The sequence below is a fragment of the Numenius arquata genome, chromosome 7, assembly GCF_964106895.1.
Source record: "Numenius arquata chromosome 7, bNumArq3.hap1.1, whole genome shotgun sequence".
Lineage (NCBI taxonomy): Eukaryota > Metazoa > Chordata > Aves > Charadriiformes > Scolopacidae > Numenius > Numenius arquata.
Window position 1 is genome coordinate 58752593 of NC_133582.1, and position 25116 is coordinate 58777708.

Consider the following 25116-nt stretch of genomic DNA (forward strand, 5'->3'; position numbering starts at 1 on the left):
TATTCAGTGTACCTAAAGTTCCCCATTATCATTTCAGATAAACATAGATTCAAACCTGCTCAAAGTGAAATTTATTTTTCATTTCCAATCATAAAAAACATCCAGTCTAATGGCCTAGCCACCACTCAGTTAGAACCTCCAAATTTCTATAATCATAGTTCGTGCTTAGTTTTTAAATCAATAGTATAAGAAATCTGGATATTGCTGGTACAGCCTCCCTCTCCACCAGCTTCTGAATTCTTGTCAATGAAATTACAGGGATTGTCAGAGATTCCAGCACAACCAACCATTATTATTAGATTAGATTATTTTTAGAGAGATGCTGCGATACAGTGCTGAGGCTTCAGCACTAATTATGAGTGCAAGTCCTGGCATTGACAAGGTAATATAGCACAGGAACTGCTTGTCTTGTGAAGTTTCTGGATCTCCCTTTAATCGCCATCTCTTTCACTAAGCAGCAGGGTCACCTTTAGTATATTGTGTTGTCACCTCACATTTGTCGTCCCAGTACTTCCAACCATAAAATGTGCTTTCTGATAGCCTTTAAGTTAATCAGTATAAGTACCATTCTTAGTAGATACAGTCTTTAGTACAGTCTTCCTCCAATCATCTCTTGCTCCTAATTCTCAGAAAAGGCACTTTACCTCACATGCAGTTCACTGAAAGGAACTGAAGGGGGAAAACTATAGAAGCTATTTGGGAATTGAATGTATTTCACCCAGATGCTAGCTTTAATGTAATGATTCATGCTAAGAAAAGAGTTCACTGTCCCTACCAGATCCCTAGCCCTGAAATCTGATCGATCTCAGGTGGCCGTGCGTGGGCCTGGATAGAATAAATAGGTCCAAAGAATCCAGAAAGAAAATACCTTTGTGTGATTTTACAATATTAAACAAGGCCTAGAGGCTCTGTCTACAGAGACATTTTAAAAAACAACTTCCCCTTAAGCATATTTTTTCCTTTTTATATTTTTGCTAATCTTCACCTTTAGCTCTACACTCTCTGTAGAGTTCTAAGGAAGAGGTCCCATGTGAGACTTTAAAGAGTTAATACTAACCTTTCTAGAGAGTTTGGGATTAATCTGCATGCCTGTTGTAAAGTAATTTTATTTCCTTTGAGGAAAATAAGACAAAAACTGTGCTAAATAGAAGAAAAGAAGATTCAAAGATGATGAAGGTCCTCTTTCAGGTGTCAGTGGCCTGATGTGGCCTCTGGCGTGAACTCACTGCTGGAGGGACAGCACAGCACAGCCACGGTGCCTGAACTGGTAAATCTGCGCTAATGCCGAGGTTGTTTTGACTCCTGCTCTGCACCACTCTCACTCACAAGACGCCCTCTTAATTAGTAAACCTAGACCCTACCTAGAGCAAGTAAAACAGGGAAACAACACACCCTCCCCTCATAGGAACGGAAGGAAAGGAAAAGGAAGGAAAGGAAAAGGAAGGAAAGGAAAAGGAAGGAAAGGAAAAGGAAGGAAAGGAAAAGGAAGGAAAGGAAAAGGAAGGAAAGGAAAAGGAAGGAAAGGAAAAGGAAGGAAAGGAAAAGGAAGGAAAGGAAAAGGAAGGAAAGGAAAAGGAAGGAAAGGAAAAGGAAGGAAAGGAAAAGGAAGGAAAGGAAAAGGAAGGAAAGGAAAAGGAAGGAAAGGAAAAGGAAGGAAAGGAAAAGGAAGGAAAGGAAAAGGAAGGAAAGGAAAAGGAAGGAAAGGAAAAGGAAGGAAAGGAAAAGGAAGGAAAGGAAAAGGAAGGAAAGGAAAAGGAAGGAAAGGAAAAGGAAGGAAAGGAAAAGGAAGGAAAGGAAAAGGAAGGAAAGGAAAAGGAAGGAAAGGAAAAGGAAGGAAAGGAAAAGGAAGGAAAGGAAAAGGAAGGAAAGGAAAAGGAAGGAAAGGAAAAGGAAGGAAAGGAAAAGGAAGGAAAGGAAAAGGAAGGAAAGGAAAAGGAAGGAAAGGAAAAGGAAGGAAAGGAAAAGGAAGGAAAGGAAAAGGAAGGAAAGGAAAAGGAAGGAAAGGAAAAGGAAGGAAAGGAAAAGGAAGGAAAGGAAAAGGAAGGAAAGGAAAAGGAAGGAAAGGAAAAGGAAGGAAAGGAAAAGGAAGGAAAGGAAAAGGAAGGAAAGGAAAAGGAAGGAAAGGAAAAGGAAGGAAAGGAAAAGGAAGGAAAGGAAAAGGAAGGAAAGGAAAAGGAAGGAAAGGAAAAGGAAGGAAAGGAAAAGGAAGGAAAGGAAAAGGAAAATAAAGACAACATCCTGTTGTGAGAACCCGACATGCCAGGTTCTCACACGTATCAAGGATGGAATAGTTTTCATACGTCAGCTGTTCTTCAAGCCTTTCCTTCTTTGGCTACATAGGTTTGTCACCTGGGTCCTCTTTCCAGCTTGGTGGTAGTCATCCTTAGCTGGGGGGAGGATAAGGGCACAGGGAGTTGTATGGTCCAAGAGACTGCAGAGGAGTTAACTGTTTCAAACTACAAATCAAGTCAGGGTGGGAGAAAACAACTGAAAAGACAGAAAAACAGAGTAGCTTGTTCTGGTACTTCTTTAACTCTTATTTCCATCATATTATTTTTGGTCTATCCAGTTCAAGTTCTAGATTCCACTTAACTGCTTGAAACATTCAGCTTAATTCATGGACTATATTAATAGGTGTTTTATTTAAAAGCTCTGCTTATTTCCTCTCAAACTTTCACTGAGTTGCAAAACCAACTTCATATAAAACAGGTTAAGCCAGACTTCTACCGCATTGAAAATTAGGAGCTCAGACTGTAGCCATAAAGACGAGGAGTCTCCATGCTCACCCCCAGATCTACCAGTCTTGCTTATACGTACACTTGTGTCTGATGCAATTCCCAACAGCTTCATCAGATTGGGGATGATTGGTGATGCTTCAGAAATGCCATTGTCTCTGTATTATGTTTCAGAAAGCCCAGATATTCTCCTTTTCAGATATTGTGATCCCTTTCCCTTCTGAAATTAAAAATTACCTCTAAAAGGGGTATTTCCAGATTTTAAGGGATCTTACTTGTGGACTATGAAGATAATAACTAAGTGCATTTTTTATTTTTCCCAAGATCTGCATCTATTGTAAGAATCAAAGTTGTAATGTAGCTGAAGGATAACTACATGTTACAGTGAAAATATTGGCTATCAAAATGTGAGCAGTAGCTCTTCTCTCTCCTGTATAGACAGGGTTGCTATAAATAAAACATCTTTTGTCACTGCAGTATTTCTTCCAGTGTAAAGAAAGCTCACATGAAATTTTTACTGCAGCTTGGATAGTGTCAAACCTCTGGCACAGTGTTCCAAATGAGTAATTTCATTATAATTAATCCACGAGGGATGTGCTTACTCCAGAACTGATGGCCTTTTGATCTCAAAGAATATAACACCGTTGTACTATGGATGCCTCAAAGGCTACAGTGCTTAAATAATACAGTCCTTATGTGTACTGCCTCTTTAAAATCTAAATATTTGAAAGGTCAGTAGTCCAACATAAAAATAACCTAAATATTATCTTATAGTAAAAGGAAAGTTATAATTGTGTGCTAAAAATACATACACACAGGAATATATGAATTAAGGTCCTTACTCAAATCAAGATGTATTAGGTATTTTGTAAAAATACACACCTGCTTTTCACAACCACAAGATGAATATCTTTATTTTAAGCAGCTACACATAAAACTGCAATTATTGATTTGACATTATTGTATTTATCCTCTTATAAATGTGGCTATTACATCCTTTAGAAATCTAGCCATAAAACTTATTACAGCAAATAGAATTATTGCTTCTAAGGCAGAGAGCTCTGAAGTTCAAGATTTGTAAAAGGCAAAATGTTTAGGCTGACTTAGCTGCTTTAAATTACTGAAAAGTTTCAGAATTATAATGGGTGATAAAGCAATAAATCTCTCTGGCCTTCTGTGTTAGCGTAGGGGGTTTTGTTTGCACTTTCTCTCTTTGAAGAAGAGGTGGAACAATCAAAATCCAAAGCCAATACTTGAGATAAAATGAAAGATATTAACTAGAAACGGTGATTACATCTCTCTGAGCCTTCACATTTTTTGAAAGCTTGTGCATGGATTTAGCCTTTGAATCTGTTTGTGTTCTTTTGGGGACATCTGGATTTTATTATTTTATCTATTTTATTTTGATGGTTGTTGGTGATATATGATGAAAGGAACATATTTTATTAGTTTCCTCTACACTGTACTGAATGTTAGATGCACTAATACATTATTAGTGATGCTTTCTGGTTTTGCTATATCAGCATACTTCACTGTGCTTTTTTAAGATAAGTAAACCAGAGTAAACAGATACGACTTATGTAAGCAGAAATATGAGAAGGTAACAATACCTCTAAAAAAAAAAAAAAAAAATCAAAATCTGTCTTGTATCCCTTTTACCGGGAGTCAGAGTAATTACTGTCCAAATTTTACTGTCTATGTTTTTTTTGGAAAAAAGTGCTTTTTTTGTCCTCCAATTGGGGCAAAACACTAAAAATGTTTTATCTGGCAAGGGCAAATCAATAATGCCAAGAAGAGATCACTTGCCACCTCCTCCTTTAGCCCTGAAACACTGGACAGTTTGTGAAATCTGTTGGGAAAAGCATCATCAAGGAGACACGCTGGACATCTGTCGTGAGACAGGAGCTGTTTTGCCTCCCTGAGCTGAGGCGTGGATTGGTCCATGAACCACATGGGCCTTTTTCCATATGGACCGTATCTGCTTTCCCTTGGCTGCTCTTGCTCATATTCTAGTAAAGACGTACATCACACTTGGCACAGCAAAAGCAATTAAATGCTTGGTATTCCCTCTGCCTCAGGTTTGGTATCCTGGTGCCATGGCTTTGACTTGCACCCCACCTCTGCTCATCTATCTTCCAAGGATACACTCAGTAGTTTAAAATTCAATCTGTCTTGAATTATTCATGCTTAGTGCATCGGTGACTACTATATAATTCACCGGTCTAGTCAAACAATGTTGTCTTAGAGCGGTAGGAAAAGGAGGTCAGACTTGCACACAGCTCCATGTGGTGGGAACCCTTTTGAGCACAGGGGGAGCACACACCTTAGGACGGTACAACATGAACTTCTGTTTGCACCCAGAGAGTAGGACGAGGTATTATCCCACCTCCACCTCCTTATCCTTCTCTTGAAAGAAGATTTCTTGATTTTCTACTGTCATCAAGAAAATGCAGCTGTGCACAGTGTCTAAAAAAGGGCCAGACTGGCCCAAAAGGTTTTAGACTGACAGCTTATCATGCCAAACTCCTTTTCTGCAAAAAAAGGAGCAAATATATTCAAATACTCAAGAGACAGAGCAGATGCAGCAGCACTACAAATATCTCCCTTATGACTTGTCCATTTGCCACTACTGTAGATTGCAGAAATTGTCTCCAGGGTTCAAAGAATAGCTTCAACTCCCAGCACATTAATCCTCTGATGAAATTAGAGTAACCATTACAGTTTACTGTGTAATTATCTAATTAAGCAGGCGCCTTTAGAGAAAAGGGCCTTTTCAGTTAGGTCAAATACAAACGACTAATGAATACAAGCACTATCTGATATCCTAGCCTTTTTTTCATCAAATGAAGATACAATTTAGCAGATTTACAAGTCCTTCCAAAATGAGGTTTGTAGTAGAAATGTGAACATAACTTTACCTGCTGCAGTAAAACCTGCAGCCTTCTAAAAATCAGCACTTGCACCTTCAAAGTTCATTTATTATAAAGGAACTCCTTGAAATGTTGCTTCCAGTAAAAGAAGCAGGATGTAAAATTCCTCCTGAAAGGCTCAATCTGGCACAATACACAAAATAAATAGCAAAGATGTGGCCTGGGAGTGGAAAAGATCCAGATTTCACTAGTGAGGTCTGTTGTGCAGTTAAAATTTTATTGGAGGTAACTACAAGGCTCAAGAGGACAGCAAACAACCAAGCATCCTGTCAGAACAATACAACAATCCTTTCTTCAAGGATTTAAGGAAAAATCTCTTTAAGACTCTAGCACACAGACTATAGGTAATGTTACATTTACCTATATCCCTACCAAATTCTTTGTTCAAATCCATCCTACAACATCTGTTTATTCTCTGATTTAAGGCTTAGATTATCTATGCCTTTTGTGTTTTGCCTCAAAACCAGACATAGCTGACACTTGCCTCCCAGAGGAACAAAGCTGGTTTGGTTTTGGCAGTGTCAACAGTGTTCACTAGCCTAGAAAATGGAAAGCATGGTTAGGTCATGCGGTCTCAGAAACAGGCCAGTGAGCCAGTTTGTAATCTCAACATAAGCCCAAAGAACCATGTGTCTGGAGATACTGATATTAGCAATTTGCTGTTAGTAACAAGGGCCTTAATTTACATGATTTTCACCAAACATGACGTGTCCTACCCCCAGCTCTTTCTCTCTCAGGTGTTGCCAAGCACCTTCTTCCTACTGCTCAGTCCTTCCACCCACTTTTGCAGAGCGTGTTGACCATCAGACCACAAAACCGGACATCCAACCTCTGATGTCTCCATCACCAACAGACAATCTCAAGGCTTCCTTCCACCTTCGACTCCCTCCTAAGATGCTACCCTGCCAATGGCCAATCTCTAACCTACAATTCCTGCTTCCTTCCTGCCTAAGCTTTCAAAGTTGTTTTACAGAAATTGTGACACCAGGCTGATTTCTCCCATAAAATTTGTCCTCTTTCTTTGCCTTTATGTGTCCTCTCAACTAAAAAAAAAACAACTTTATTACTCACACTGAAACTAGTCTCAGTAGATGACATTTTCTCCCACCTAAAGAGTCTCCCAGTAATGGTACTTTTCTGTCTGCTCCAAGTATCTTTTATTTCTATCAAGAGTAATATGATCTAATGAGTGTAAGCTTCCTTTGTCATTTCTCTTTCCTTCTCCCAGAAAAGCATTTTTTTATTTCATTTTTCCCTCTAGTTCCCTGTCTTCCAAATTTCCTTATGCTATAGGCTGTTCCTTAGTTTTCCCTCAATACATCACTAGCTTTGGTTGCTTCTCTCTAATTCTAAGCAGAAATATAAAAAATACAAACCTTTCAGGCAGTAAAGAGGCAGCTCCTGCCTTCTATTATACTACATTGATGTATTCCAAATCCAAAAGGATGCAACATCTCAAGTTATGACAGAAAATAAGCAATACATTACCTGATCACCACTCACATGTGCTCTTCTGCCAAGAACAGTGTTTGATGTGAAAGTTCATAGAGGAGTAACGGGGCAGGGAGGTAAGGTGGGACATTTATTTACTTCCATGGGCTTGAAGGACCTGTTAATTAGATTGTTAATTCAATTTTACCCACTCCTGTATATGATTTTGATCACCTAAAGGCACATCTGTTCCATATCAGCTAGTGAGGCCAACTTCTCCAGCTTAGCATTTTGATCACTTTGACCCTTATTTCCATCCTGTAATTCCATAGTCGAGGAATAGATGTTACCAATTCCTTAGATAAAATCTCTGGTTAGCACAATGCAAAGTGATGTGAACGTATAGCTCATAGTACATGCAGAGAAATCATGCTAAAGCAAACTGAAATAAAGTACCATTTGGCTGAACACAACAGACTCCTGACTTCCGGCTGGAAAAATGAAAAAAGAGACTTGATCAAAGTCCCATGCCTGTCCTTTAAGCAAAGCATGTCATCTTTTTAGAAATTGTGGGAGATACCTTTAAGAGATTTTAACTCTGTTGATTTAATCTGCAAGTTGACTATAGTAAATCCAATAACATCAAGATTGATCCAGCTCCTCAAGCTGTTTGGTTCAATATTAATGTCATCAGCAGGGATGATTAATTAAACAAAATCTCTTGACTTCATTAAACAGAGCTATGAAAGTTATTTCCACACCCTTTTCTGTGTTATCAAAGTCTCTAATTTCAGACCAAAGCTGGGGAAGAGAAAATTTTTTGTTATAAAGCAATAATGTGCAATGACGTATTGCATTTTAAAGGTAGTGAGATAGGGATGTGCTCTCTTCATTGAGGGAACCTCCGGCCCATCAGCCTCACCTCTGTGCCTCTTAACCAGTTTTCTCACAGATAAGGGGAGAAATGAAGGCTTAATGCAATGTTGATGTATTACTCAATGTTGCATACTAATGCAATGGTTGCCTACCAACGCTAATGTATCTTTTTTAAGAGTCAGAACCTGTCAAAAATAACATTGAAGCAATTGATATGAAGAATTTAAGAACAAAAAAATATATCTGTGTGTGTGTACTTCATATATTAAAACGTGTATAAAAATGCTATATATAAATATATTGCGTGACAAAATGTACAATGCAGCATATAAGAAGTGTTTGCAAAAAACCAAATACTACAATTAGATTGCAAGAACTGTCAAAGAATTCCATGTTGAAGAAAAACTGTGGAATTCTAATTCTAGACACTGAATTTTTACTGTATCTTATAATTTAGATGGAAAACGTGTATCTCTTTGGTCCTTTAAGAACATTTTATCTCTGGCAAAGTGACAAACATTATGCAAATTTTGCTGAATGTATATTTCTCCTACACCTTCAAAAAAAAAAAAAAAAAGAAAAAGATGACCAACAAGTCACTTTTTTGGTACATCTGATAATATAGATAAATTTAAAACTTTGAATAGCACATCTTTAAAGAATTTGAATGACCCTATGTTCATTTCATTTTCGTTTTTGCTTTTAGTGAGTGTTTCTGTCGTGATGGAAAAGTGTGAAGTTATGCAAACAAAATTTCATCTAACACGCAGTAAGATTTCAGCAAGTTGAATTTGGCATTAAAGAAAGAATACTGCTTCCATGACATTTATTGTTCAAAGATATCAGAATAGTAAAAACATGGAATTATATTCATTTTCTTATTTATGAAGAAAGTACATCAAAATCATGGATAATTCCATGGAAGACTTTATATTTGTGTGCTTAAGATAATGAGATATTTTGAGAAAAGAGAGATCACAAACAGTAAGTCATTGCAAAGTTTTGGGAATTTGGGAATGTTCGGAGAATTAAGGGGAAACAAGTGAATTGATAGTTTACAAATTAAAAAATTGATGAAAGAAATACATGTGTGAATAATCATAGCTTTTTTTTTAATTCAGTTTGGCCAGATTTACTAGCAATGAAGAACAAATGAGATTCTCAAGTAAATTTTTAGGCATCCACTTAAATATTCCTTTTTATGGCTGTGACTGAACAATACTGAAAGCACAGTCATGATTTCCAAATGGGTTGAACTTTTCCCCATGTAGTTAAACAGTAGAAGACTATCTCACATTTCCAGAGAGGCGTAAAAGATGTAAGGTATTTTTGAATATACTATTCTTCAAGGGATATCCCAACAATAAGCATATAAATACAAGCTCTTTCAGAATTAGAAGGGGAGAGAGAGGAGCAAGGTGTAAGATGTCTGTAAAATTAGGAGAGATCTTCAGTTTATAGCATCTCCAGATATCTCTTTGGAAGAGGGAACTAAAATGTTCTTCCATTCAGAAGAGACAGACTGGTCCCTTATCAGATCACCCAAAATTATAATCTTCATTTAATTAATTAAGTTTCATGGACTTACTGGTTGAGATAACTCTGATTAGCTGCACCATTTTACTCTATTTGCACTACTAACCTTACCAAGGAGAGGACTGGGTTAGGTACTATCTGTCATCGAATACTGAATACACAAAATCTTTTGGGGAGTGAGAACGTTGTTTAGGGGTATATCCATTCCTAATATATTTTCATTATTAAGCTTCTGGGTATTTGTACTTCCTTTCGGTAGGACACTCATGTCACTGTTCTCAGTACAAGCACAACTATTCATTAGGGTAACTGCACGGCCAGGCAATGCCACCGATCACCTGGCTTCAATCTAAATATGTGATGGAGGCCAGATTACCCTAAAATGCAGGCGCTGGCTCTCGTATTGAAAGCCCTCCTGTCTCTGCTGAATTCTTGTATTTCAGCAAAATGTACGCATCCATCTTATTTTTTGACTCATGCTTTGTGATTCAAAAACTGAACACTGCAGAAATCAATACCAGTCTATTAGAGGCTGAATCTAAAAATTGCTTTACTTAGGAACTGTCACAGAAATAAAGTTCTTTTTAGGCAACTGTTAGCCATTGAAAAACATCATACGCACAATATTATTCCTCTCATTTAAGCACTGCAGATACATTACGGGAGATCTTTTGATTCTCAAAATGTGAGCAATTCATTTGGATCTGTATTCGCTTTTAGTCAATAGAAATAAAAGCCAGGAATTTGCTGCAATAAAACTTTGTTGGTCTAGAAACATTCACAAGCAATGAATGTGGTTTCAGCTGCCCCAATATACTGTTACACCAAGAAAAAATAATTTTTAGAACAGCTAATGTTAATTACAAAAAAATCAGATGAGAAAAATCTGTGGGCAGACCTAATCTATTTGTTTTCTCAGTGGTCTCTACTCCCAAGAAATACATTAAATACAGAAGAATATCTCAGTGGGTTGTGTAGGAGAATTCATCAGCCTTTTAAAGTAGGCAAAATGCATAATGCAATGCTGAGAAATTATAAACATATATTTGTACAGCATATGTTGTGTAAAATATGTCCCTTACACATATACCCCCTCCACAGGTTTATTTGCATTCATTGATTCTTATTGTGGAAGAAATGAAAAAATATCAACATAGTTATCTGAATTGCTGTTTCTGAGATTGAGAATTATGAAGGAGATGAAAATCAATTCACTGTTTAGTAGAGATAACACAAACAGGCAGAATATCAAAGGTGCATCTCTGAACACTGAATGATGAGAGAGATCACAGTCATCTTGTGATGGATTTTACAGGGACAGATTTTCATGCTCACTGAAAGTAATACAGTTTTCAAAGGCATTTTATGCTTAATGCTACTAATTTTTTCTGATTTTTTGGATGTGACGATGGATCAAGGCCACTGCAGTTGGAAGTCCTATCCCACACCCACCAGTATCAGCTAAAGAATCTCCCAAATGATGGCACTTTGTTATCCTGGCATTTAGTTTCCCCATTTGTCTCCAGAGGGGTCTGATTTTGTGCCTATACAGCCATAGAGCAGTCTATTTTTTAAGAGTAAGGGGATGTGCCATAACCCATGTGAAAAAATGCATGCTTGGTTTGTGCCTACAATTACACATATATAGTTACATAAATAAGTACAACTGAAGTCTAGTAATTCAAATATTGAAACTATTTCGATGACTCTTGTGACTGTGAGTAGAAAGTGTGATTGTGGTGAAGATTTAAATAGGATCGTAGAATGGTTCGGGCTAGAAGATCATCAAGTCCCAACCCCTGCCATGGGCAGGGACACCTCCCACCAGAGCAGGTTGCTCAAAGCCCCATCCAGCCTGGCCTTGAACCCCTCCAGGGATGGGGCAGCCACAGCTTCTCTGGGCAACATGGGCCAGTGTCTCACCACCCTCACAGCAAAGAATTTCTTCCTGAGATCTCATCTAAATCTCCCCTCTTTCAGTTTAAAACCATTACCCCATTGTCCTATGGCTCCACTCCCTCATCAGGAGTCCCTCCCCATCTCTCTTGTAGCCCCCTTTAGGTACTGGAAGGCTGCTATAACGTCTCCCCAGAGCCTTCTCTTCTCCATCCTTTTCCTGCCCAGTTTAAGCACAATTTCCTTTTGAGTAATCAAAGTAAAGTATTTTTTTAATAGAAACGGAAAACGTTCCTTCTAAACATCTTCTTTTTCACAGTACTATTTACATATAGGAACTGTGAATACACAAGTAAAGGTTAAATAGGAGTAAATCAATGAGTAAAGAGGCAGAAATTTGTCTTTCACCTCTCGTTTAGAGAATAAAGTTAGTCAGTTAAAAGTATAATATTTAGTCAGTTAAAAATCTATTGTTCTCCAGTAAAATTAAAACAACTGTGAGAGCTTCTCTTCCTGAATCCTTCCTAAGATCCCTGGCTGTTACAGCGCAAAATGCTGGTTGCTGTGACATTACTCTGACAACGGTAATGCTCGTCCAGCGGGAAATCTACAGCCGGGTATTTTCAAACCCCATTAAAACTGTGCAGTATATATTTTGCTACACACGATTAAACATCCATGCGTAAGTCACAAGGTATAGCAGTTAAGAATCACCACGGATGTGAGAAGTCATTACAGGTTTGCAGTGAATTACAGCTCAGGTTTGTAAATTGGGGAAGCTGTTCTGTCACTCACAACAGCAATACTGGCAAAGGGCAAAAGCCAGTGAATATTGAGCAGAGAAACGATCCTCAGGTGGAGGTATTTCTCCTCTTAGAATAAACAGTGAAAAAGTAAGGCTCTTAAATGTAAGCGTGTTTTCTCAATAAGCAATTAGGAGTACAATATCATAGGTCAATGAAATCATGCCTTAAACTGACCATAACACAGCGATGAGAAGGGCTGGAAGATGTGAGAGTGACAGTGTCACGCATGGATCTTCAAAAGTACATGTTTTGCACCAAACCATTTTAAGTAATTCCTTCTCCCTCTTCACATTCACTCTACTACAACCATCATATTTGTCTTCCAGTTCTTTTCAGTTCATCAGTGTGCGTATCACATTTACCACAAGCACTGCTGTAAATTGGTGTATTTATTACAATGCTTTGGATTAAACGCTTTCACCTCCACATGGTGCTAAGCAACACTTCACAATCAAGAACTAGTAATTAAGACAAACACAAAAGGAACACATCGGTAATACAGCTTTTCTGAGTTGCTCTAGAAAGATGTGGATGTGCAAACACCCCAATTTCACTTTGAAATTAAGTGATTAACTAACTTGGAGGGGAAACCATACAAGTAAAAAAAGTAATCTCAGTGAGATATTAATAGAAATTTCTATACCTAAAATCAGCTGTGAACAGATGGAGGATGATGAATTTCCTTCTCTATCAAATTATTTCTGTAAGAGATTCCTGGAAGGCCATGAACTCTTCCACAGGGTTTTCATTTTTTCTATAGATGAATATAGACTATTCATATTTTTCTTTCTATATCATCACTTCTATAGGATGGTAAAAACAGTGGAAGCTTTTTTTTATGTTCTATAAGACTTATAATAGAGAAAAAAATACACCTCCTGAGATGCAGAGGCTTATTGACTGCATGTGTTGTGACTGCATTAGTTTCTGGATGTTATAAGTAATACTGTCAAGTAAAAAAATAAAAAAGCCACGAAGTCTATTGGCTCTTCCACTTTAGTCCTTTCTCAGTTGAAATCATTATGGAGTGCACCGTGCAACACATGAAAAAAAGAAAAGTCTTAACAAAACTAAGGCAACAAAAAAACCCAAGACAAATCCAGACCAAAGCAAACAAAACACACACACCCCCAAGCTTTTGGTGGCTGTTGCTATGTTTATATGAAATATTTGACAGTGTTTAGGAAGCTGTAAATATAGATTATGAAGTGCTGGGCAGAAAGAAGTGTTCTACAGCCACTCAGGAAGGTGAATATGTTCATTGATCCCACCCAAAACTAAATTACATTTTGCTGATGAAGAGGTGTTGTTCAATCCTGCTGCAGCCAATTGCTTGAACCAACGCAGGGAGAGCAGCAAGAGCACGCAGTCAAGGTGGCCCTTTAAGTAAGCATCACAATTTTAGATCTCCTTTAACTTATTGTGAAACCACATGCTAAGCCATAAAAAAGCATCTTGTAGTCTGAGACAACCTTCTGTAGTCTTACAAAATACAAACAGGGCGGTTCTGCAGCTGCCTGGAATTGGTGACGCTGCATTTAAATCATGTAATTCTTCTATTTATTTTCTGTTTGTGCCTTTTTAGTAGGCTGTCTCAAAGTAATTTAGGAGTCAAACCTGCAAATGTTTCTTATTCTAAAATAAACAGCACTCAGCATGACACAAATGACATTTTGTGAGGCTCCAGGAGGGAGTAAAGTAGCACTGGCACACAGTTCCCTCTTCCTCTCTAAATGTCATTATGCTGTTTGATATAGTAACAGAAATCACTTAACCAGTTGGACAGCACAGCAGGTCACTCGGGAAGTGATTTTAAACAATTTTAGAAAAAATGTTTCACAAACACAAACACAAAATAAAAAATTAATGCAAAACAGTCCCAAATGGTTCCTAATAGTCTACTTACTCAGCACTTCATTTGCCAAGATTATTGTATATGTACATAATAAACTTGATTGCATGCTGCAGTAGTCTTGCTTATTGGTTCAGCCACATGAACTCATTACATATTCATTTTGGTGTTCATCATTTTTTTGTCCACATGCTGTACAGAATCCAAACAGTTGAAATAATAACGTGCATACTTGGTGCAGTGTATATGAAGATTATGCTTATTACCCCTTACCTGAGTTAGAGCAGAACAAAAAGATCTCAAAGAATGCTGAACATGTAGTGCTGTACTCTTCTGTGAAATTTAGGAGTTCTGTTCAATCCTTTGTCAGGTAAAGCAGAAGTACAAAAGCACCTATGGACACATATAGAGAGCATTCAGTCCATACCATTCAGATATAGACAGATTGTATCAACCTCTTTAGCCATGTAGAGAGTTACAACCAAGAAATGTCAGATAACAAACCAAACCAAAACAATTTCCACCATTAACCTTCAACTGAGACGTTAAAAAAAGTCAACCTTCGCATAAAAAAACCCAGCCCCCCAAAAGCGTTAACAGGAAAAGCCTATGATGCATGCCATAAATGTTATTCATTGACCTGTGTGAATGTTCTCATTTTATTCACTTTGCTTTTAAAGTCCATCATTTTTTAGTCACTAGGTGGTATAAAGAGAAAGAAGACAATATAGAAGACGATTTTCAAGAAGTTTTAGAGGAAAAGGAGATGGACAGAGAGCCAACTGAAAAAAAAAAAAAAAGAAAACCAAAAATAGATATTCCATTCCCTCTTGCCTGCACAAAATGCAGTGTGGGAGATTTTTCTATCTCCTGTTGCATTCTGGTCATTTTTGTTTTAGATTGTCAAATCAGAGGACTTTTCCTTCCCTCATGGGAGAAGTGTTCCAAAACATCTGCAAAAGAATGACCTTGGCACCCTATTTAGTCACCTCAAAACTCCATGTTTCATGACATTTGATGGTTAGGCAGTAAGTATGACATTATTGCTGAAGATGCCAGCTGTAACTGTCCGAGCGTCTCCTACATTCCCGCTCATTTTTTGCATTCATTCTAGGCTTGCACTGGAAGCACAAACGCTTTTGGGAGACCATTTCTTAGTGAATGCATTAAGTTATATTTTGGAGACGAAAACCTGACTTGTCTTTATCTGCTACCACAATTATATTACATGAACGCTGTTATCTGGTATCTAATCAATGGCACTGTCACTCTTATTTTTTGGCATTCTTTTTGTTCTTTAAAGTTCATTAAAGTTCACATAAGGATGGTGACAATTCCATAAGCAAATGTATCTTAGGTCTTAGCCTGCTTTGCTGTCCCAGGCATTCTCTCTTTGCTGCCTTTCTCCTCTTATTTCCTCTGCTATTATAGTTTCCCGCTTTCAGCATTTCAACTTAAAAAATACTGTAGCATCTATCTTTGAAGCAATGTTTTTAGGCACTATAGTCCCAAAGCACTTAGGATCTTCAGATATTTTTTTTTTTTTAAACCTATATAAGTACCTTTGTTGCTTTCTAAATTAATAAACTCTTTGGACTATTTGCAGTAATATAAATCTCGACTCAATTGTGCAACTAATCAATATATTTCTTTTATAATTTCATAAAATCATCCTGTCCAGTTGTTTCATGGAAACAATTTACTGTAATTGGGTTTCTAGCCAAATGTATGTGGTGTTTGCTTAAAACATTTAAAAAAATGAAAGAAAAAACAACTACACTCTTTAGAAGAAGCATTTTAACATAAAAGAGGGCTCAAAATAGACTCGGAATAGACTGCAGCAGGCCACAAGGATATTGTGAGTTTTGAAATATGTGCACTGACAGCTGGTAGCACAGAGCCATCTATAAGCTTTAGTTAGCTTTTATTAAATTGTTAAATTTTATTACCCAGAACTCAAAGTTTTCCATTTCTTACCCTGAAGCTAAAATTAAGATCTTACTCAAAAAGAAGTCTCTGTTTGGGTATATGTATCAATCCACTTGGCTATTGTCCATTTAAACAAACAATAGAATTATTGAAGAATTTAGAGCTCTACCTAAAAGGATTTTTCTGCTTTTCCACCTTTAATGTTGGCATATGATGTTGTCATAACTAGAGAATAACTGTGCCCTTCCATGCTCTTACTTTATTTAGCATCAATTAGTGATACAGTTGCAGCACATCCAATAATAGCTAACAAACCCCATAAGAATTTCTTACTATTATAACTGTAATTTCTGTTTGTTTGGCCTATTTTTTTAAACAATAATTTTACAGACTTAAACCCTTAGTAATATCAACATTACTGTCCTAAATTTCCCCTCTTTTCCAGTACCAGAGTGCTGTCAGATTTTTGATGCATTTGTTTTTCTAATTATGCTTATTTTGTATCATTTCTATTCCTTTTTCGGCTTCACGACTAAAGGACAAGAATGTCCCCAGAAGAATCTTTCATTTACATGATTTCAGATAACTCTATATGTTGAGGATGGCATTTTCCAAGGTCACTAATTACATATCATTTTAATGGCAACTTTTAAAGGTAACACTTACCAAAGTACTTTCAGCTCTGCTAATTTTACTGCAGAGAAATCACTGTCTTCTCTAACTGATGTGAAGAATTGTCACCTGGGAAACAGACTAGCAGTGCTGCTGTAACAATTTCAACTGCGTAACTAATGCAGCATAAAAAAGGCTTCTCATATTTATTTAGTAATAATAAAAGCTCAGATAAGATATAGCCAGCATGAGGAGCACAGATTATTTTCTGTACACTGTGTAACAATTACAATACAGCTTTCCTTTAACAGATGAAAAATTTCATAGAATTCAGAAAGTCGTTTCCCCCACATTGTTTGTTTTATAGATTTTCATTTCTCTTACCATGTGGGGCATCTGAAGATGGTGGCAGATGGAGAAAAGTAATGGGAAGACCTGAACCAATAGTTATATACATCTGTCAAAAAATTTATCTTGCTGAGAAGAATTACATATCTATCAACTGCCTAGGCAAAAAAAGTTGTTGTGACTTCTTTTTATAACCTCTTTCCCTACCCTTCTTTCTCACCCCGTCATGTTGTACTTGTTTCCTATGGATATATGCGCAGAAGCAATTTTCCTTACAAGTGCTGTACACAGAACCTGCCAGAAATCCCGGCCACTACTGTCCTTTACATAACGACAACGGAGTGCTAAATTGTTTGGCTGCAATTCCTTCCATTTTCTAAATGAAAATTTTTCTTTTCATGACGAGAGGAACACTGACGTTTCCTTTGCTACACCAGTACTGAGTCTTTTTGTTGAATGATCCTTGCAATTCTTTTGCCACTGAGGCAAAATATTAGAAAACTGCTAGAAGCTTTTTCTTTTATGCTATGAGATGGGGAAGAGCATATGACCTAAAATTGTGCTATTGGTTCCCTGCACTCAGTTTTTCCTCCTGTTAATCCTTCACAAATTTATAAGTGATAGAAATAAGGATAGGAACAAATTTTCAACATGCAAAGATATAAATAGAGATTTAAACAAAGACGACCAAGTCAAGAATTTGAAAACAGAATTTGGTCAGGTCAGCAGCGTGGAGACGGCCTTGGTGTTAAACAAATGTTCATAGGCATATGAAATCCTCAGCAATACGTGGCTGCACACGTGGTTACTGCTGAATTCTCAGTTCTGTGGCCATTTGCTAAATGATCCAGTTTGCACCAGAGATGGTATCACAATTCAAAGCCAGAAAGTCGTTCATCAGACTTTAAGAAGGAATATGTAACACAGCAAATTCACTTTCTGGTTGTCAGCAGCATCTGTTGTGTAGACTGTTAGTAACAGAGCACAGACTGATACTCTCATGAGGAGCTGATAGCAAGAAATTTAATCTGTCTTTGAAAAATGATTAGATGAGTAATTATCTAATATCACACCCTAATTGGTGCACAAACAGAGAACCCACTCAATTCAGACGGGAAGTGTTGGCTCAGGTCTTCGTGTCAGACCTTTAGATTTTCCTTTCCATGTCCTGGAAACCCAGAGTCAGTACTTGCGGTATGAAATTGCATTGCACAAAGAGAGTACAGAATCTTGAAAAAATCATCTTCAGCTAGACCTCTACAATGCCAATGGCTGCAGTGATTAAGTGAATAAAATGTAAAGCTCTGGCACAGCTACCTTTTTTAATGTAGGTTAAATCCCATAATTTGAAGTGCAACAACTCTTCTGTCTGAAATTCATCAAAGGATGTAAATCTTTAAATGAAAACTGAACCCACAAAGATGAACATTTAATAAGAAACTGTATTAATTTATGATAAATTCTACTTGAATAAAATTAAAGCATTTAGTAGCCTTACTTTACAGTGTCATTATTTTCTCTTGCTGTTAGGTCAATGTAAATCTAGCCAGACACTAATGGCTGGATTCTATTCTTTTATCACCAATAATAATAAGATATTGCTTTCACTGTAGCTCATTAATTGCCAAGATGAAAATGGTGTTCATTTAGCTTACAGAAGATAATTGCCTCTGAGAACCACAAGTCAACTAGGGAATGGTAACCATGTCTTCATAGAAGCATAGAATCGTCTAGGTTGGAAGAGACCCTTGGGATCATCGAGTCCAACCATCTACCCTACTCTACAAAGTTCTCCCCTATACCATATCCCCCAACACCACATCTAAACGGCTCTTAAACACATCCAGGGATGGTGACTCAACCACCTCCCTGGGCAGCCTATTCCAATGCCCGACCACTCTTTCTGTGAAAATTTCTTTCCTAATGTTCAGTCTAAACCTACCCTGCTGGAGCTTGAAGCCATTCCCTCTCGTTCTGTCATTAAGTACCTGTGAGAAGCGACCAGCACCAACCTTTCTACAGTGTCCTTTCAAGTAGTTGTAGAGAGCGATGAGGTCTCCCCTCAGCCTCCTCTTCCTCATACTAAACAGTCCCAGCTCCTTCAACCGCTCTTCATATGATTTGTTTTCCAGGCCCTTCACCAGCTTCGTTGCCCTCCTCTTCACAACAGTCCCTTCCACTTTGAAGGAATCATTTTATAATCTAGCACAGTCTTGGCCTCAAGTCCAAATTTAATTGTATTTTAAAGTCATCTGTTGGAAATAGACCTGTGGAAGTAATGTTCAAAAAAGTTAAATGTCTTAGGTTCAGGCTGTCAAAGATGGGTCTCCACCGAAGCTGATTGCCAAGGAGACCATTTTCCACCAAACACTAAACAGCAAAAATGTGTAGTTGTACTTTAATTATGAGAACTCTAAAGAAAGGTTCATTCCAACTCCATTAATTTCAGCTTGAAGTAGAATGATCCACAGACTCCATCAGAAAAGGCAGCCAAATAACATACCTGGGGTCATTCATTTTATGGATCTTGAGGAAACTCTGTATAATGTACTAAATGAGCACTATTTTGTTGATTTGTCTTTCACTTTAGAGAAATATTCTTTTTGTTATGGCTTGAAACATCTTCTAGGCAGTCTTTACTAACTATATAAGCCATTAGCCTATTCTGCATGCCTCCTTCATTTATATATACACATATTTATATATAAAATTAATATCTATATATCAATTATATATATAATATATAAAAATATGTAATTTTTTCTGACATCTCAGCAAATGAATGGCATACAGAATTAAGTGGTTTTATTTAGGAAATTAGCAAAACATCACTGTAAATTTGAGAAACATTTTAAGAACTGGAATTCAATGAAACTAAGGAAACTAATTGGTCAATCACATTATTAATTAAATTAACTAACAATTTTCATATGTGCACAGGTATTCTAAATGTCATCAGTTCTGCACAGAACAAAGAATAATAAAGAGGATAACCAAGTGTGCCTGCATCAGGCTACTGCAGCAAGTACCTACTACAAGTTAAATCATCGGTGTTGAATCCAGCTTAATTATTATTTTAACACTATTGCGAGAGCTATATTTACCCATTCTAGTCTTTACAAACTTGTATTGTAGTATTTGATAAGATATTTCAGTATCTGATATTTAAATACCTTAGTCATACAGAAATGCTAGTGTTGTCTCCAAACGTTGTTTGTGTCTGTGTACAACATATGTTATGCTATCAATGGGTGTAAAAATAAAAATAAAAGAAAACAAAACAAAATCATAGGTACGTGTTAAAAATAACATGGAGATAAGGGGACAGTTAGATTTGATACTAGAAAGAAATGCTTTCCTGTGAGGGTGGTGAGGCACTGCAACAGGTTGCCCAGAGAAGCTGTGGCTGCCCCATCCCTGGAGGGGTTCAAGGCCAGGCTGGATGGGGCTTTGAGCAACCTGCTCTGGTGGGAGGTGTCCCTGCCCATGGCAGGGGGGTTGGAACTGGATGATCTTTAAGGTCCCTTCCAACCCAACCATTCTATGATTCTATAACTATTTTATTCATAAAGAAAAAAGCTAAGAAATTTTAACTGTAAGAGGTTAAAAGTGCTACATAAACCTTCTAGAAGGTTTTTATGTACAAAATTAGCTAGAGCTGACAATATAAATGCAACGACTGTGTCATGTTTATAGACGTAGTAGCAATTTATTTATTTTCCCCTTCCATCTGCCCACTACTCATTGTGAATCCAATGCTAACTATTACTATTTGCTTTTGAAACCAACACATTTTGGAGCTATGCAAATTTACAGCTGAGAATAATTACTCCAGTTTATCAACAAAATGGAATTACAGAAAGGGAATACAGCAGACTGCCCACCTCACGGAAAAGACTGCACAAAAGGAGCTCCTTTGAGTACTGCTTTAGCAAAGCACTTAGCCACACATTTTATCTAAATTCTGTTCTCAACTCCCACTAACTTCAAGGAGATGAACACGCGCTCGACTGCTTTGCTGCACAGCGATAGGATTAGTCAAGCGCTTGAAACAAAGCATGTGTTTACAGGCCATACACAACGTAAGTTATAGTTTACCTTAGTGTGTCAGACTGCAAATTATGGGAGTTCAGAAGAAACCCAGCGAGCTGTGCAGCTGATGACAAGGCAGAAAACCGTAACTTGGCCGAGTGTTGCAATGTAATTTGTTCCAACTGATGAATCCAAGCAATTAAGAAACCTGCATGGTTCTTTGCTTGGACTGGAATTCCCTAGGCACCTGCAACTGTTCCTACACATGCTGCACAAACTGCCGATGTCTCAACAGGTTGAGAGTAGTCTTTTTCTTAAGCCTCATTGAATCCAGGAGTTGGGAAAACAGTGCTGACGTCTTCCAGAAGTCTCAATCAGAAGCCCTCCAAAGGCTTCCCATCATACTTAACACAATTTCAAGGGGTTTCACTCTGTTTACAGTGATGTAAAAGGCTCTTTATCTACCTGGGGAACACTGGTAGTTACAGGCCTCCAAATGGACTCTGCGCTGCTGGTGGTCACAACCCTCTGAGCTCTGTCACTCAGCCAGTTCTCAATCCACCTCACTGTCCATTTCTGTTATGGCTTACAAAACTTCAAAGTCTATGATAATTAAAGCGTAACTATATAGCTACGTGTACTTCCTTGAAACTTGTGTACATGACCAAAGAAAACATTTAATATCTTTTTGAGTTTCATCCTATGCAGAGAATTGAATTAAGCATATACACTCTTGCTAAGGCTTAGATCTGTTTTTAAATTGATGGCCTATATGGCTAGAAGGCCAGCTGGTAAAGCATAATCAAAATATTTTCAAGGCTTCTACTAGGAAAACTTACAATCCCATGTATACCGTATTTCCAGAAACAGTGAATAACCTACAATTAGAGTTATGGTGAGAACAGTTAATTGCTTAATCCAAGAAATTCCTGCCAAGCTATCTTTCTCATTTATAATGGCCTTTGTTAATCTTTCACGCAATTAATCTTCCCCACACAATGTGTGCTTTCAGTTTTTACTCCTCACTAGACATAATTACATTACTACCAGGAAACAGTGAGCTTTCAAATTAAAAGCATGCACAGAATCAAAGTGTAAGCCCCACCAACTATTCTACTAGACTTTAGAAGCCCTAAAAAGTCTAATAAAACTCAATTGTTTCTTGTTCATGGTCACTCATGGGTAGCTCCTATAATCTACTCTTATCAGCTGATCACCTTGTTCATTATACCCTACTTTCCATGCCCTTGGTCCCTAGTTCACAAAGTGGTATCTGTATTTTTGGCACGACTTCAGAGAGGAACTTAGCAGCTGTGGTTAAATGCACCTGGAAGCACAACACCAACCATATCTTTCAGCTGATGCCCTGAAGAGCCTGAAGTACAAGGCACCTCAGAACAGGATGCAAACTAAGTCACCCCACTGAGGGAGTTGGCAGCAAGAACTGTAGATGGTCTGACACCTTTCTGGCTGAATGAATCCTTAAGCCTTCTATGCAGTTATGCTGGCACAGCCATTCAGCCTGGTAGGGAGTGATTAGTGGAAAGCACAAGATCCTACATTATGTCAGGAAAAGAAATGAGCCTGTAGATTTTCAGGTAGGTTTCCATATGTTTTTACTACCAAAAAATATGATCATAACCACTGTCTGTGCGTATTCCAGAAGGTATGCTATGAACATACTACCAAATCATGCCTTCCCTCCTTCTCCTAGCAAAATAAATGGAGAAACATCTCATCTATGAACTCCACAAATGTTGAGGTCAAGGGCTTCCTTAGTCTTCCAACTTCCTAGGCAAGTTCCAGGCTCACTATGTCTGTATATAGGGAGTAGCTAATGCATGACATGATGATGATGGTATTCTCTCTCCTTTGGCGTGCAGTCACTAGCGCTGAAACCTGCAGTCGTTCCAGATTTCTAAGACTGCAGTGTCACAATACTGAAAGATGTGATAACTCTGGGACATAAAGGAATCTGGTGGCAGAATGGGAGAACTTCAGGCCAATCACAAAATAGAAACTTACATTTCCCCTGCCCGTCATAACAGCTAGAGGAATGGAAATCTGTACAGTGTAAGGAACGATGGAGGGGAAAATTGTGCCATCTGGAATATTTACTCTATTTCAATTGATGATTTCTGGGTTTCTAATGGAGTCATAAGTCCTTATTAGTTTCTAGAAATGTCCACACATTATTTTATTCTTGTTAGATAATTAGAAACAGTTGCACATTTAATATTTTTATTTAGACTTCGGTGTAGCCTTGAACTTAATGCATCATTGGTATCATTCCACTCCATTTAATTACGCCTGTTCTAAAGCTGGCCTTTTGTAATTGTTTCCTGACAAGACTTTTAGAAGACTAAACTATGAAGGAATATTTATAGTGATCACTGCAAGTGCAGATTCAAAATTACAGTATTGAGTTAAAAGCTAGAGGCCTTTGGTTGAGTAATCAAATCTCTTTGTTCCAAACATAATTGTTTGAGTCTGACTCACTCTGTTCTATTTAAAGACTAAAGACCTGCAATATTGAGGGTTCACTTCAATAAGCTGGTATCACACTTTCCATTAAGGAAACAGAGAATGATATTACACTTCATTTGCAATTTGCAGTGCTAGAAAAGTATTTTGTTTGCTGTTAAGAGTTACCTGTAATTGCATAACTCAAATTCATATTTTTCTTTTCATAAAAATTTATCTTTGTATTATTTTACTCCCTCTCTGCATCTCTAAAGGTCAGTAGAAGAGTCAGCCGTCACCCCTCCCCCAGTTGCTATAAAGGACCAAATACAAGCAATGAAAAACCTTAAAAGCTCCTATATGTTGCTGGTGACCAATACTGCCATCGAATTAGTTAAGCTTAAACAGCAGTAAAAAGGATGAAGGCAATAGGTCAGGCTATCCAAATAATAAGAAATCCCTCAGGAAATGCACTTCGCTCACCTGTTTCCTTGGTCAGCCAACTCTATTAATCAAAATATTAAAAATAGCACAAGAGCAGAGTTTTAAATCTTGAGTCTCTTGAGAGCTCCCTCCTTTAAATTAGAACCCCAAGATCTGGACATTCATCCTTGTCTTTGATCCAGAGCAGAAAGCAGCCTGTTTTCTAAAAAAGCAATCAATGGTATGCAAGGCTTTTCTTTTCAAGCCTCCAGCCAATGTCAGTGAACCAATCTTATTAGCTATGATCTATTAGCGGGGTGTCTGCTGTGGAATAAGCCAGCCGTATGCTGTTATACCTAGAATAGCATCACTTTTCTCTAGTGTAGAAACCTACAACCTAGTGTAAGAAAGTACTGTCTCGAGTAACCCAGTGTAAAAGGCACCCAAAATTCTTCTGAATTTGAAGAGCTTTGTAGCAGGAAGGAATCAGGGAAAGGTTTTTATACAGTCACTGTATTCAGTGATTGCTGGTGAGGCTAAGTAACTGGATTTTATTTACCTTCCAAAATGCTGCTATCTGCTCCCAGGCTAGGGAGAGCAAGAAATCATCTTGGTTTTACAAAGACAGAGTAAAAACATAGTAACAAAATCTTCTGACACTATAAAACCTAGCAACAGTGTGGAGTTTTACTGCTTAGAACTGTGCTACTTATCAATATTAACAGGATAATTCAACTGCATTTTAAGAAATAAGTAGTGCTTGAAATCTGCATCTGAGACTGTTTGCAATTTGAAACATATATACATTGATGAAAATTTTAAATAGATAATTTTAAATAATAGATAAATTTAAATAGATAATTCTTTCCGAAAAATAGTGCCTAGTGACATAAAGATACTGTGTTCTGCTGCAAAGCAGCTTCAAGAAGATTTAAAGATAATGCACAAAAATGTCTGTGGAGAGAATTTTCCTTTCCTGATATCACTCATCCCAAAAGTCTGGAATCCAATCTATTCTGTTCCAAAAGTCTGGAATCCAATCTATTCTGTTCCTAAAGACCTGTAGTTTATCTGTTGCTGTAGACTCACACTAAAGTCTTGATTTAGTCCCTGGTGTTAACCATTACAGGAAGGTAGGGACAGTTCATTTTGGCCTTTGAAATAAAAAACCCATGTGTTTGCCCTGCCTACTAGTTTAAATTAGAAGTTTTTGGTCTAAACAGAAATTGAAGTGGTGAATCGCAACT